Source organism: Procambarus clarkii, chromosome 94 (assembly GCF_040958095.1).
Source record: "Procambarus clarkii isolate CNS0578487 chromosome 94, FALCON_Pclarkii_2.0, whole genome shotgun sequence".
Taxonomy (NCBI): domain Eukaryota; kingdom Metazoa; phylum Arthropoda; class Malacostraca; order Decapoda; family Cambaridae; genus Procambarus; species Procambarus clarkii.
Window position 1 is genome coordinate 12,521,197 of NC_091243.1, and position 12,425 is coordinate 12,533,621.

Sequence of the window (12,425 nt, forward strand, 5' to 3'; positions counted from 1 at the left end):
CCCACACCCCATACCCAAGCCTTTCCAATCAATTTGACCCAAAAAATTTCTTAGGCTATTAAAATCAGCTTTTCGAAAATCTGGCACTTTAACAGAATTTTCTCCTACTGGTCTATTCCATTCTATGCTAAATCTGATTTCTTTGTGATCACTGCTCCCTAGCTCACTCCCTATTTCGATGTCATTAATTTGCGTTTCCCTGTTAGTTAACACTAAATCTAAAATATTATTTTCCCGTGTTGGTTCCTTAATGTGTTGCGTAAGAAAGCAATCGTCAATTAATTCTAGAAAATCTTCTGCTTCACTATTCCCTGTTTTGTTCAACCAGTTTATTCCGCTAAAATTAAAGTCACCCATGACATAAATACTGTTAGATCTAGATGCTCTAGATATTTCATCCCATAGATGCTTTGCTTCCATTCTGTCTAAATTTGGTGGCCTATATATTACTCCTATTATAATATTATTAGCTTTTTCGTTTAATTCAATCCAAATAGTTTCTGTGTGTGGCTCTGTTTTGATTCCCTCTTTGAGACTACATTTCAAATTGTCCCTAACATATATGGCTACTCCACCTCCTCGTCTAATATATCTATCTGTGTGAAATAGTTTAAATCCATATATTTGATATTCAGCTAATAGTTCTCTATTTTCTACATTCATCCACGTTTCGGTAAGTGCAATAATATCTATTTTTTCTGTGCAGACAAGAGCATTTAATTCGTTAATTTTATTTCTTAGACTTCTACTGTTAGTGTAATATACCCTAAGTGAATTGTTATTTTGCGGACCTTCTCTTTCCCTGATCGTTTTGCCAATTCCTTTCTCCCACAAACACATACTTTTATTACCTCCTTCCTCCAAATCAATTCCCATACCTCTATCTACTAACAGTTTAAGCCCAAACAAACACCTCTAACCACTTCTTCTAGCGAGTTCGCAACAGCAACAACCCCAGCTCTCGATAGATGCACCCCATCACGAGCATACATTTCATTTCTTCCATAGAAGTGTTCCCAGTTGTCTATGAAAGATATTGCATTTGATTTGCAATATCTTTCCAGCCGGCAATTGACACCAAGTGCCCTCGATATCCATTCATTTCCCACTCCCTTTCTTGGAAGAATGCCACATATGATCGGGATTCCTCCCTTGCTCCTAACTAACTCTATGGCTGTTTTATACCTCTGAATCAGTTCCTCACTCCTGACTCGACCAACATCATTTCCTCCCACGCTAATGCAAATAATGGGATTGTTCCCATTACCAGCCATAATATCATTCATGTTGTTTATAATATCAACAATGCCAGCTCCGGGATAGCAAACCCTTAACCTGTTCCCCCTATCTCTAGCACAAAACGTTCTATCCAAATACCTTACCTGGGAATCTCCCACAACTAATGTTTGCTTAGGTACTTCCTTTACTTTCTGAGGGGCCTGCGCTTCCTTTCTCTTCGTTGCTTTCCCTTTTGCGCGATCCACAGTCTCTCCACAGCACTCGTCCTCCAAAACGTCAAATGAATTTGAAGTTGCTATGGCGTTTGAAGGCGGCTTTATCAAAGTCTTCTTAAGGCCCCTGTCTTTCGCAACTCTCCAAGACGAGGTCCCTTTACTGCTGGTCTCCTCCTTCGTTACTTCTCGTTGTTTTTTAAGCTGACGCACCTCCTCCCGCAGAGAGTCCAACTCTGTCCTCAGGGCTCCCACTAGAGTCACCAGGTCCTTCACTACAACTTCCATATTGCTATGATAATATAACAACACTCAGGAGCTCCGGTTAACACAACCTCTCACCTAACTAAATAATAAACTGGGTGAACAAAACAGGGAATAGTGAAGCAGAAGATTTTCTAGAATTAATTGACGATTGCTTTCTTACGCAACACATTAAGGAACCAACGCAGGAAAATAATATTTTAGATTTAGTGTTAACTAACAGGGAAACACAAATTAATGACATCGAAATAGGGAGTGAGCTAGGGAACAGTGATCACAAAGTAATCAGATTTAGCATAGAATGGAATAGACCTGTAGGAGAAAATTCTGTTAAAGTGCCAGATTTTCGAAAAGCTGATTTTAATAGCCTAAGAAATTTTTTGGGTCAAATAGATTGGAAAGTCTTGGGTATGGGGTGTGGACAGGTCTTGGAGCGAGACATGAACCCAGCGATAGGTGACGTAAAAGGGAATTTCGATGTGGATTTAATATATAACTTATTTAAGAATATTCTAAACAAAGCACAGGAACGTAGTATACCATACAAATTGAATAGATCGAATACTAATGACCCAAAGTGGATAACAAATAATTTAAAGAACCTTATAGGTAAAAAGGGAGCTTGGTACAAAAGGATTAAGAATGGGGAAGTCAGTTTAGAACAGGAATTCATACAACTGGTTAGAAATGTTAAAAAAGAGATTAGGAAAGCAAAAAGAAACTATAAAGTTCGCATAGCAGGGCAATCAAAGTCAAATCCTAAAGGGTTTTTTCAGTTATATCGAACTAAGACTAGGGAAAGGATAGGTCCATTAAAATTTGAGACAGGTCATATAACGGATAATGACAAGGAGATGAGTAGTATTTTTAACAAATATTTTATATCTGTATTTACTAAAGAAGAACTTAACAATATGCCTTCAGCCGAACAAGTCTATGTGGGTGGGGATGAGGACAGGTTGACTAGTTTAGCAGTTACCAGGGAGGATGTAATTAAACAATTAGAAAAACTCAAACCAAACAAATCCCCAGGGCCGGATGAAGTGTTTGCCAGGGTGCTTAAAGAATAGGAGCTGCCTCGTATGGGCCAATAGGCCTTCTGCAGTTACCTTTGTTCTTTTGTTCTTATGTTCATCATCCAGTGCACCACTCGAGTCTTGCAAGGTCAAGACTCGAAGGTCAAGACAGCCGGCGACGCTGGACTTGTCGCCAGCTGCACCTGTCTAGTTTGAAGCAGTTTCTCCATATTCGGCCGTTCGTCGACGTAGCCCCTACGGCCTATGCCACCACAACCCAGCCAACAAGCGCTGGGGATATAATCACCGAGAAGAGTTCGTTTAAGTTGCCGTAGGCTTTGCTAGAGAGCCTACTGTTAGCTTTGCTAGAGAGCCTACTGCTAGCTTTGCTAGAGAGCCTACTGCTAGCTTTGCTAGAGAGCCTACTGCTAGCTTTGCTAGAGAGCCTACTGCTAGCTTTGCTAGAGAGCCTACTGCTAGCTTTGCTAGAGAGCCTACTGCTAGCTTTGGCAATAGACCAAACACATTGCTTGTTGCTCTATTCTATTTTGTAGACACCATTATACACATCACTCATTCGCGAGTTGAAATTTCTTTGAGATGATAAGAACATACATAAGAACATAAGAACAAAGGCATCTGCAGAAGGCCTATTGGCCCATACGAGGCAGCTCCTATTTATAACCACCCAATCCCACTCATATACTTGTCCAACCCACGCTTTGCTTATTTCCAGCAAAGACAGCGAGCCAGTCGTAAAGTGAGTACCGGTGAAAAGAGCTAATGCTGTTGGCTGATTGGGTGATTCACTCCAGACTAAAGTAACTCGTTCGTGAATTATTTCCTCAAATATATATATGTGGACCGCAGGCCAGGCAGCAATGTGTTTAGAACATCGTTAATCACAAATTAACATTCCAGGAAAGCACTTCGCTTGTTCGAAAGCACTTTTTATTCCAGCATAGTTGAGGCAGTTAAGAACATAAGAACAAAGGTAAGTGCAGAAGGCCTATTGGCCCATACGAGGCAGCTCCTATCTATAACCACCCAATCCCACTCATATACTTGTCCAACCCACGCTTGAAACAATCGAGGGACCCCACATCCACCACGTTACGCGGCAATTGGTTCCACAAATCAACAACCCTGTTACTGAACCAGTATTTACCCAAGTCTGTCCTAAATCGAAACTTATCCAATTTATACCCATTGTTTCGTGTTCTGTCTTGTGTTGATATTTTTAATACCCTATTAATATCCCCCTGTTATGCCCATTCATCCACTTGTAAACCTCTATCATGTCACCCCTAACTCGTCGCCTTTCCAGTGAATGCAACTTAAGAACATAAGAACATAAGAACAAAGGTAACTGCAGAAGGCCTATTGGCCCATACGAGGCAGCTCCTATTCTATAACCACCCAATCCCACTCATATACTTGTCCAACCCGTGCTTGAAACAATCGAGGGACCCCACCTCCACAATGTTACGCGGCAATTGGTTCCACAAATCAACAACCCTGTTACTGAACCAGTATTTACCCAAGTCTTTCCTAAATCTAAACTTATCCAATTTATATCCATTGTTTCGTGTTCTGTCCTGTGTTGATACTTTTAATACCCTATTAATATCCCCCCGGTTATGTCCATTCATCCACTTGTAAACCTCTATCATGTCACCCCTAACTCTTCGCCTTTCCAGTGAATGCAACTTAAGCTTTGTTAATCTTTCTTCATATGAAAGATTTCTAATTTGGGGAATTAACTTAGTCATCCTACGCTGGACACGTTCAAGTGAATTTATATCCATTCTATAATATGGCGACCAAAACTGAACTGCATAATCTAAATGGGGCCTAACTAGAGCAAGATATAGCTTGAGAACCACACCAGGTGTCTTGTTACTAACGCTGCGATTAATAAATCCAAGTGTCCGATTTGCCTTATTACGAACATTTATGCATTGATCCTTTTGTTTTAAATTCTTACTAATCATAACTCCCAGATCCCTTTCGCAATCCGACTTCGCAATCACAACACCATCTAGCTCGTATCTTGTAACTCTATCATCATTACCTAACCTCAGAACTTTACATTTATCAGCATTAAACTGCATCTGCCAATCCTTTGACCATTTCAAAACCCTATCTAGATCAACTTGAAGTGATAGTGAGTCCTCCTCCGAATTAATTTCCCTACCGATTTTCGTATCATCGGCAAATTTGCAAATGTTGCTACTCAAACCTGAATCTAAATCATTTATATATATTATAAACAACAGAGGTCCCAGGACAGAGCCTTGAGGCACTCCACTTACAACATTTTCCCACTCTGACTTGATTCCATTTATACTAACTCTCTGTTTCCTTTGGTATAGCCATGCCCTAATCCAGCTTAATATAGCACCCCCAATACCATGAGACTCTATTTTTTTAATCAGTCTTTCATGTGGCACTGTATCAAAAGCTTTGCTAAAGTCAAGGTATACAACATCGCAATCCTTACCACTATCAACTGCCTCAACAATGCTAGAATAAAAAGATAACAAATTTGTTAAACATGAACGGCCATTTATAAAACCATGTTGCGACTCAATTATTAATTTATGTTTTTCAAGATGAAGACGAATTTTATTTGCTATTATAGATTCGAGTAACTTTCCCACAATAGACGTTAGGCTAATTGGTCGATAGTTAGACGCAAGTGATCTATCTCCTTTCTTAAAAACTGGTATCACATTAGCAACTTTCCAAAACTCTGGCACTCTGCCTGACTCTATTGATTTATTAAATATGGTTGACAGTGGGTCACAAAGCTCCTCTTTGCATTCTTTAAGCACCCTAGCAAACACTTCATCCGGCCCTGGGGATTTGTTTGGTTTGAGTTTTACTATTTGTTTAAGAACATCCTCCCTGGTAACTGCTAAACTCGTCAACCTGTCCTCGTCTCCACCCACATAGACTTGTTCGGCTGAAGGCATATTGTTAAGTTCTTCTTTAGTAAATACAGATACAAAATATTTATTAAAAATACTACTCATCTCTTCATCACTATTTGTTATTTGACCTGTCTCAGTTTTTAATGGACCTATCCTTTCCCTAGTCTTAGTACGATATAACTGAAAAAACCCTTTAGGATTTGTCTTTGCTTGCCCTGCTATGCGAACTTCATAGTTTCTTTTTGCTTTCCTTATCTCTTTTTTAACATTTCTAACCAGTTGTACGAATTCCTGTTCTAAAGTGACCTCCCCATTTTTAATCCTTTTGTACCAAGCTCTCTTTTTACCTATAAGGTTCTTCAAATTCTTTGTTATCCACTTTGGGTCATTAGTATACGATCTATTCAATTTGTATGGTATACTACGTTCCTGTGCTTTGTTTAGAATATTCTTAAATAAGTTATATATTGAATCCACATCGAAATCCCCATTTAAGTCACCTATCGCTGGGTTCATGTCTCGCTCCAAGACCGGCCCACACCCCATACCCAAGCCTTTCCAATCAATTTGACCCAAAAAATTTCTTAGGCTATTAAAATCAGCTTTACGAAAATCTGGCACTTTAACAGAATTTTCTCCTACTGGTCTATTCCATTCTATGCTAAATCTGATTTCTTTGTGATCACTGCTCCCTAGCTCACTCCCTATTTCGATGTCATTAATTTGCGTTTCCCTGTTAGTTAACACTAAATCTAAAATATTATTTTCCCGTGTTGGTTCCTTAATGTGTTGCGTAAGAAAGCAATCGTCAATTAATTCTAGAAAATCTTCTGCTTCACTATTCCCTGTTTTGTTCAACCAGTTTATTCCGCTAAAATTAAAGTCACCCATGACATAAATACTGTTAGATCTAGATGCTCTAGATATTTCATCCCATAGATGCTTTGCTTCCATTCTGTCTAAATTTGGTGGCCTATATATTACTCCTATTATAATATTATTAGCTTTTTCGTTTAATTCAATCCAAATAGTTTCTGAGTGTGGCTCTGTTTTGATTCCCTCTTTGAGACTACATTTCAAATTGTCCCTAACATATATGGCTACTCCACCTCCTCGTCTAATATATCTATCTGTGTGAAATAGTTTAAATCCATATATTTGATATTCAGCTAATAGTTCTCTATTTTCTACATTCATCCACGTTTCGGTAAGTGCAATAATATCTATTTTTTCTGTGCAGACAAGAGCATTTAATTCGTTAATTTTATTTCTTAGACTTCTACTGTTAGTGTAATATACCCTAAGTGAATTGTTATTTTGCGGACCTTCTCTTTCCCTGATCGTTTTGCCAATTCCTTTCTCCCACAAACACATACTTTTATTACCTCCTTCCTCCAAATCAATTCCCATACCTCTATCTACTAACAGTTTAAACCCAAACAAACACCTCTAACCACTTCTTCTAGCGAGTTCGCAACAGCAACAACCCCAGCTCTCGATAGATGCACCCCATCACGAGCATACATTTCATTTCTTCCATAGAAGTGTTCCCAGTTGTCTATGAAAGATATTGCATTTGATTTGCAATATCTTTCCAGCCGGCAATTGACACCAAGTGCCCTCGATATCCATTCATTTCCCACTCCCTTTCTTGGAAGAATGCCACATATGATCGGGATTCCTCCCTTGCTCCTAACTAACTCTATGGCTGTTTTATACCTCTGAATCAGTTCCTCACTCCTGACTCGACCAACATCATTTCCTCCCACGCTAATGCAAATAATGGGATTGTTCCCATTACCAGCCATAATATCATTCATGTTGTTTATAATATCACCAATGCCAGCTCCGGGATAGCAAACCCTTAACCTGTTCCCCCTATCTCTAGCACAAAACGTTCTATCCAAATACCTTATCTGGGAATCTCCCACAACTAATGTTTGCTTAGGTACTTCCTTTACTTTCTGAGGGGCCTGCGCTTCCTTTCTCTTCGTTGCTTTCCCTTTTGCGCGATCCACAGTCTCTCCACAGCACTCGTCCTCCAAAACGTCAAATGAATTTGAAGTTGCTATGGCGTTTGAAGGCGGTTTTATCAAAGTCTTCTTAAGGCCCCTGTCTTTCGCAACTCTCCAAGACGAGGTCCCTTTACTGCTGGTCTCCTCCTTCGTTACTTCTCGTTGTTTTTTAAGCTGACGCACCTCCTCCCGCAGAGAGTCCAACTCTGTCCTCAGGGCTCCCACTAGAGTCACCAGGTCCTTCACTAAGCTTTGTTAATCTTTCTGTGTGTCCAGTGTCCAGCGTAGGATGACTAAGTTAATTCCCCAAATTAGAAATCTTTCATATGAAGAAAGATTAACAAAGCTTAAGTTGCATTCACTGGAAAGGCGAAGAGTTAGGGGTGACATGATAGAGGTTTACAAGTGGATGAATGGACATAACCGGGGGGATATTAATAGGGTATTAAAAGTATCAACACAGGACAGAACACGAAACAATGGATATAAATTGGATAAGTTTAGATTTAGGAAAGACTTGGGTAAATACTGGTTCAGTAACAGGGTTGTTGATTTGTGGAACCAATTGCCGCGTAACATTGTGGAGGTGGGGTCCCTCGATTGTTTCAAGCACGGGTTGAACAAGTATATGAGTGGGATTGGGTGGTTATAGAATAGGAGCTGCCTCGTATGGGCCAATAGGCCTTCTGCAGTTACCTTTGTTCTTATGTTCTTATGTTCTTAATGTCTGTTTTTTTTAAAGAGCGCTGTTTGTCGACATAATTGTATTTGTGCTGCTTTTTCAGCTATGTTTTCATTTCTTGTTTTCATTCTACTCATTATGCTCAATTAGTATTAAGCTTGTCATTTAAGTTTATCATGCCCGAAACGCTTTGCGTAATAGTGGCTTTAAGCATTGTATGTACTAGCTCTACCTATAAGTCAACCAATCTTTGTAAAAATTTATTGTATGTACCTTACCTAAATAAACATTTTATTTTATTTTTTATTTTAAATTGGATAAGTTTAGATTTAGGAAAGACTTGGGTAAATACTGGTTCAGTAACAGGGTTGTTGATTTGTGGAACCAATTGCCGCGTAACGTGGTGGAGGTGGTGTCCCTCGATTGTTTCAAGCGCGGGTTGGACAAGTATATGAGTGGGATTGGGTGGTTATAGAATAGGAGCTGCCTCGTATGGGCCAATAGGCCTTCTGCAGTTACCTTTGTTCTTATGTTCTTATGTTCTTCATATGAAAGATTTCTAATTTGGGGAATTAACTTAGTCATCCTACATTGGACACGTTCAAGTGAATTTATATCCATTCTATAATACGGCGACCAAAACTGAACTGCATAATCTAAATGGGGCCTAACCAGAGCAAGACCCTATAAGAACATAAGAACATAAGAACAAAGTGATCACAAAGAAATCAGATTTAGCATAGAATGGAATAGACCAGTAGGAGAAAATTCTGTTAAAGTGCCAGATTTTCGAAAAGCTGATTTTAATAGCCTAAGAAATTTTTTGGGTCAAATTGATTGGAAAGGCTTGGGTATGGGGTGTGGGCCGGTCTTGGAGCGAGACATGAACCCAGCGATAGGTGACTTAAATGGGGATTTCGATGTGGATTCAATATATAACTTATTTAAGAATATTCTAAACAAAGCACAGGAACGTAGTATACCATACAAATTGAATAGATCGTATACTAATGACCCAAAGTGGATAACAAAGAATTTGAAGAACCTTATAGGTAAAAAGAGAGCTTGGTACAAAAGGATTAAAAATGGGGAGGTCACTTTAGAACAGGAATTCGTACAACTGGTTAGAAATGTTAAAAAAGAGATAAGGAAAGCAAAAAGAAACTATGAAGTTCGCATAGCAGGGCAAGCAAAGACAAATCCTAAAGGGTTTTTTCAGTTATATCGTACTAAGACTAGGGAAAGGATAGGTCCATTAAAAACTGAGACAGGTCAAATAACAGATAGTGATGAAGAGATGAGTAGTATTTTTAATAAATATTTTGTATCTGTATTTACTAAAGAGGAACTTAACAATATGCCTTCAGCCGAACAAGTCTATGTGGGTGGGGACGAGGACAGGTTGACGAGTTTAGCAGTTACCAGGGAGGATGTTCTTAAACAAATAGTAAAACTCAAACCAAACAAATCCCCAGGGCCGGATGAAGTGTTTGCTAGGGTGCTTAAAGAATGCAAAGAGGAGCTTTGTGACCCACTGTCAACCATATTTAATAAATCAATAGAGTCAGGCAGAGTGCCAGAGTTTTGGAAAGTTGCTAATGTGATACCAGTTTTTAAGAAAGGAGATAGATCACTTGCGTCTAACTATCGACCAATTAGCCTAACGTCTATGGTGGGAAAGTTACTCGAATCTATAATAGCAAATAAAATTCGTCTTCATCTTGAAAAACATAAATTAATAATTGAGTCGCAACATGGTTTTATAAATGGCCGTTCATGTTTAACAAATTTGTTATCTTTTTATTCTAGCATTGTTGAGGCAGTTGATAGTGGTAAGGATTGCGATGTTGTATACCTTGACTTTAGCAAAGCTTTTGATACAGTGCCACATGAAAGACTGATTAAAAAAATAGAGTCTCATGGTATTGGGGGTGCTATATTAAGCTGGATTAGGGCATGGCTATACCAAAGGAAACAGAGAGTTAGTATAAATGGAATCAAGTCAGAGTGGGAAAATGTTGTAAGTGGAGTGCCTCAAGGCTCTGTCCTGGGACCTCTGTTGTTTATAATATATATAAATGATTTAGATTCAGGTTTGAGTAGCAACATTTGCAAATTTGCCGATGATACGAAAATCGGTAGGGAAATTAATTCGGAGGAGGACTCACTATCACTTCAAGTTGATCTAGATAGGGTTTTGAAATGGTCAAAGGATTGGCAGATGCAGTTTAATGCTGATAAATGTAAAGTTCTGAGGTTAGGTAATGATGATAGAGTTACAAGATACGAGCTAGATGGTGTTGTGATTGCGAAGTCGGATTGCGAAAGGGATCTGGGAGTTATGATTAGTAAGAATTTAAAACAAAAGGATCAATGCATAAATGTTCGTAATAAGGCAAATCGGACACTTGGATTTATTAATCGCAGCGTTAGTAACAAGACACCTGGTGTGGTTCTCAAGCTATATCTTGCTCTAGTTAGGCCCCATTTAGATTATGCAGTTCAGTTTTGGTCGCCATATTATAGAATGGATATAAATTCACTTGAACGTGTCCAGCGTAGGATGACTAAGTTAATTCCCCAAATTAGAAATCTTTCATATGAAGAAAGATTAACAAAGCTTAAGTTGCATTCACTGGAAAGGCGAAGAGTTAGGGGTGACATGATAGAGGTTTACAAGTGGATGAATGGACATAACCGGGGGGATATTAATAGGGTATTAAAAGTATCAACACAGGACAGAACACGAAACAATGGATATAAATTGGATAAGTTTAGATTTAGGAAAGACTTGGGTAAATACTGGTTCAGTAACAGGGTTGTTGATTTGTGGAACCAATTGCCGCGTAACATTGTGGAGGTGGGGTCCCTCGATTGTTTCAAGCACGGGTTGGACAAGTATATGAGTGGGATTGGGTGGTTATAGAATAGGAGCTGCCTCGTATGGGCCAATAGGCCTTCTGCAGTTACCTTTGTTCTTATGTTCTTATGTTCTTAAAGGTAACTGCAGAAGGCCTATTGGCCCATACGAGGCAGCTCCTATTCTATAACCACCCAATCCCACTCATATACTTGTCCAACCCGTGCTTGAAACAATCGAGGGACCCCACCTCCACAATGTTACGCGGCAATTGGTTCCACAAATCAACAACCCTGTTACTGAACCAGTATTTACCCAAGTCTTTCCTAAATCTAAACTTATCCAATTTATACCCATTGTTTCGTGTTCTGTCCTGTGTTGATACTTTTAATACCCTATTAATATCCCCCCGGTTATGTCCATTCATCCACTTGTAAACCTCTATCATGTCACCCCTAACTCTTCGCCTTTCCAGTGAATGCAACTTAAGCTTTGTTAATCTTTCTTCATATGAAAGATTTCTAATTTGGGGAATTAACTTAGTCATCCTACGCTGGACACGTTCAAGTGAATTTATATCCATTCTATAATATGGCGACCAAAACTGAACTGCATAATCTAAATGGGGCCTAACTAGAGCAAGATATAGCTTGAGAACCACACCAGGTTTCTTGTTACTAACGCTGCGATTAATAAATCCAAGTGTCCGATTTGCCTTATTACGAACATTTATGCATTGATCCTTTTGTTTTAAATTCTTACTAATCATAACTCCCAGATCCCTTTCGCAATCCGACTTCGCAATCACAACACCATCTAGCTCGTATCTTGTAACTCTATCATCATTACCTAACCTCAGAACTTTACATTTATCATAAGAACATAAGAACATAAGAACAAAGGCAACTGCAGAAGGCCTATTGGCCCATACGAGGCAGCTCCTATTTATAACCACCCAATCCCACTCATATACTTGTCCAACCCGCGCTTCAAACAATCGAGGGACACCATCTCCACCACGTTACGCGGCAATTGGTTCCACAAATCAACAACCCTGTTACTGAACCAGTATTTACCCAAGTCTTTCCTAAATCTAAACTTATCCAATTTATACCCATTGTTTCGTATTCTGTCCTGTACCGATATTTTTATTACCCTATTAATATCTTCCCTGTTATGTCCATTCATCCACTTGTAAGCC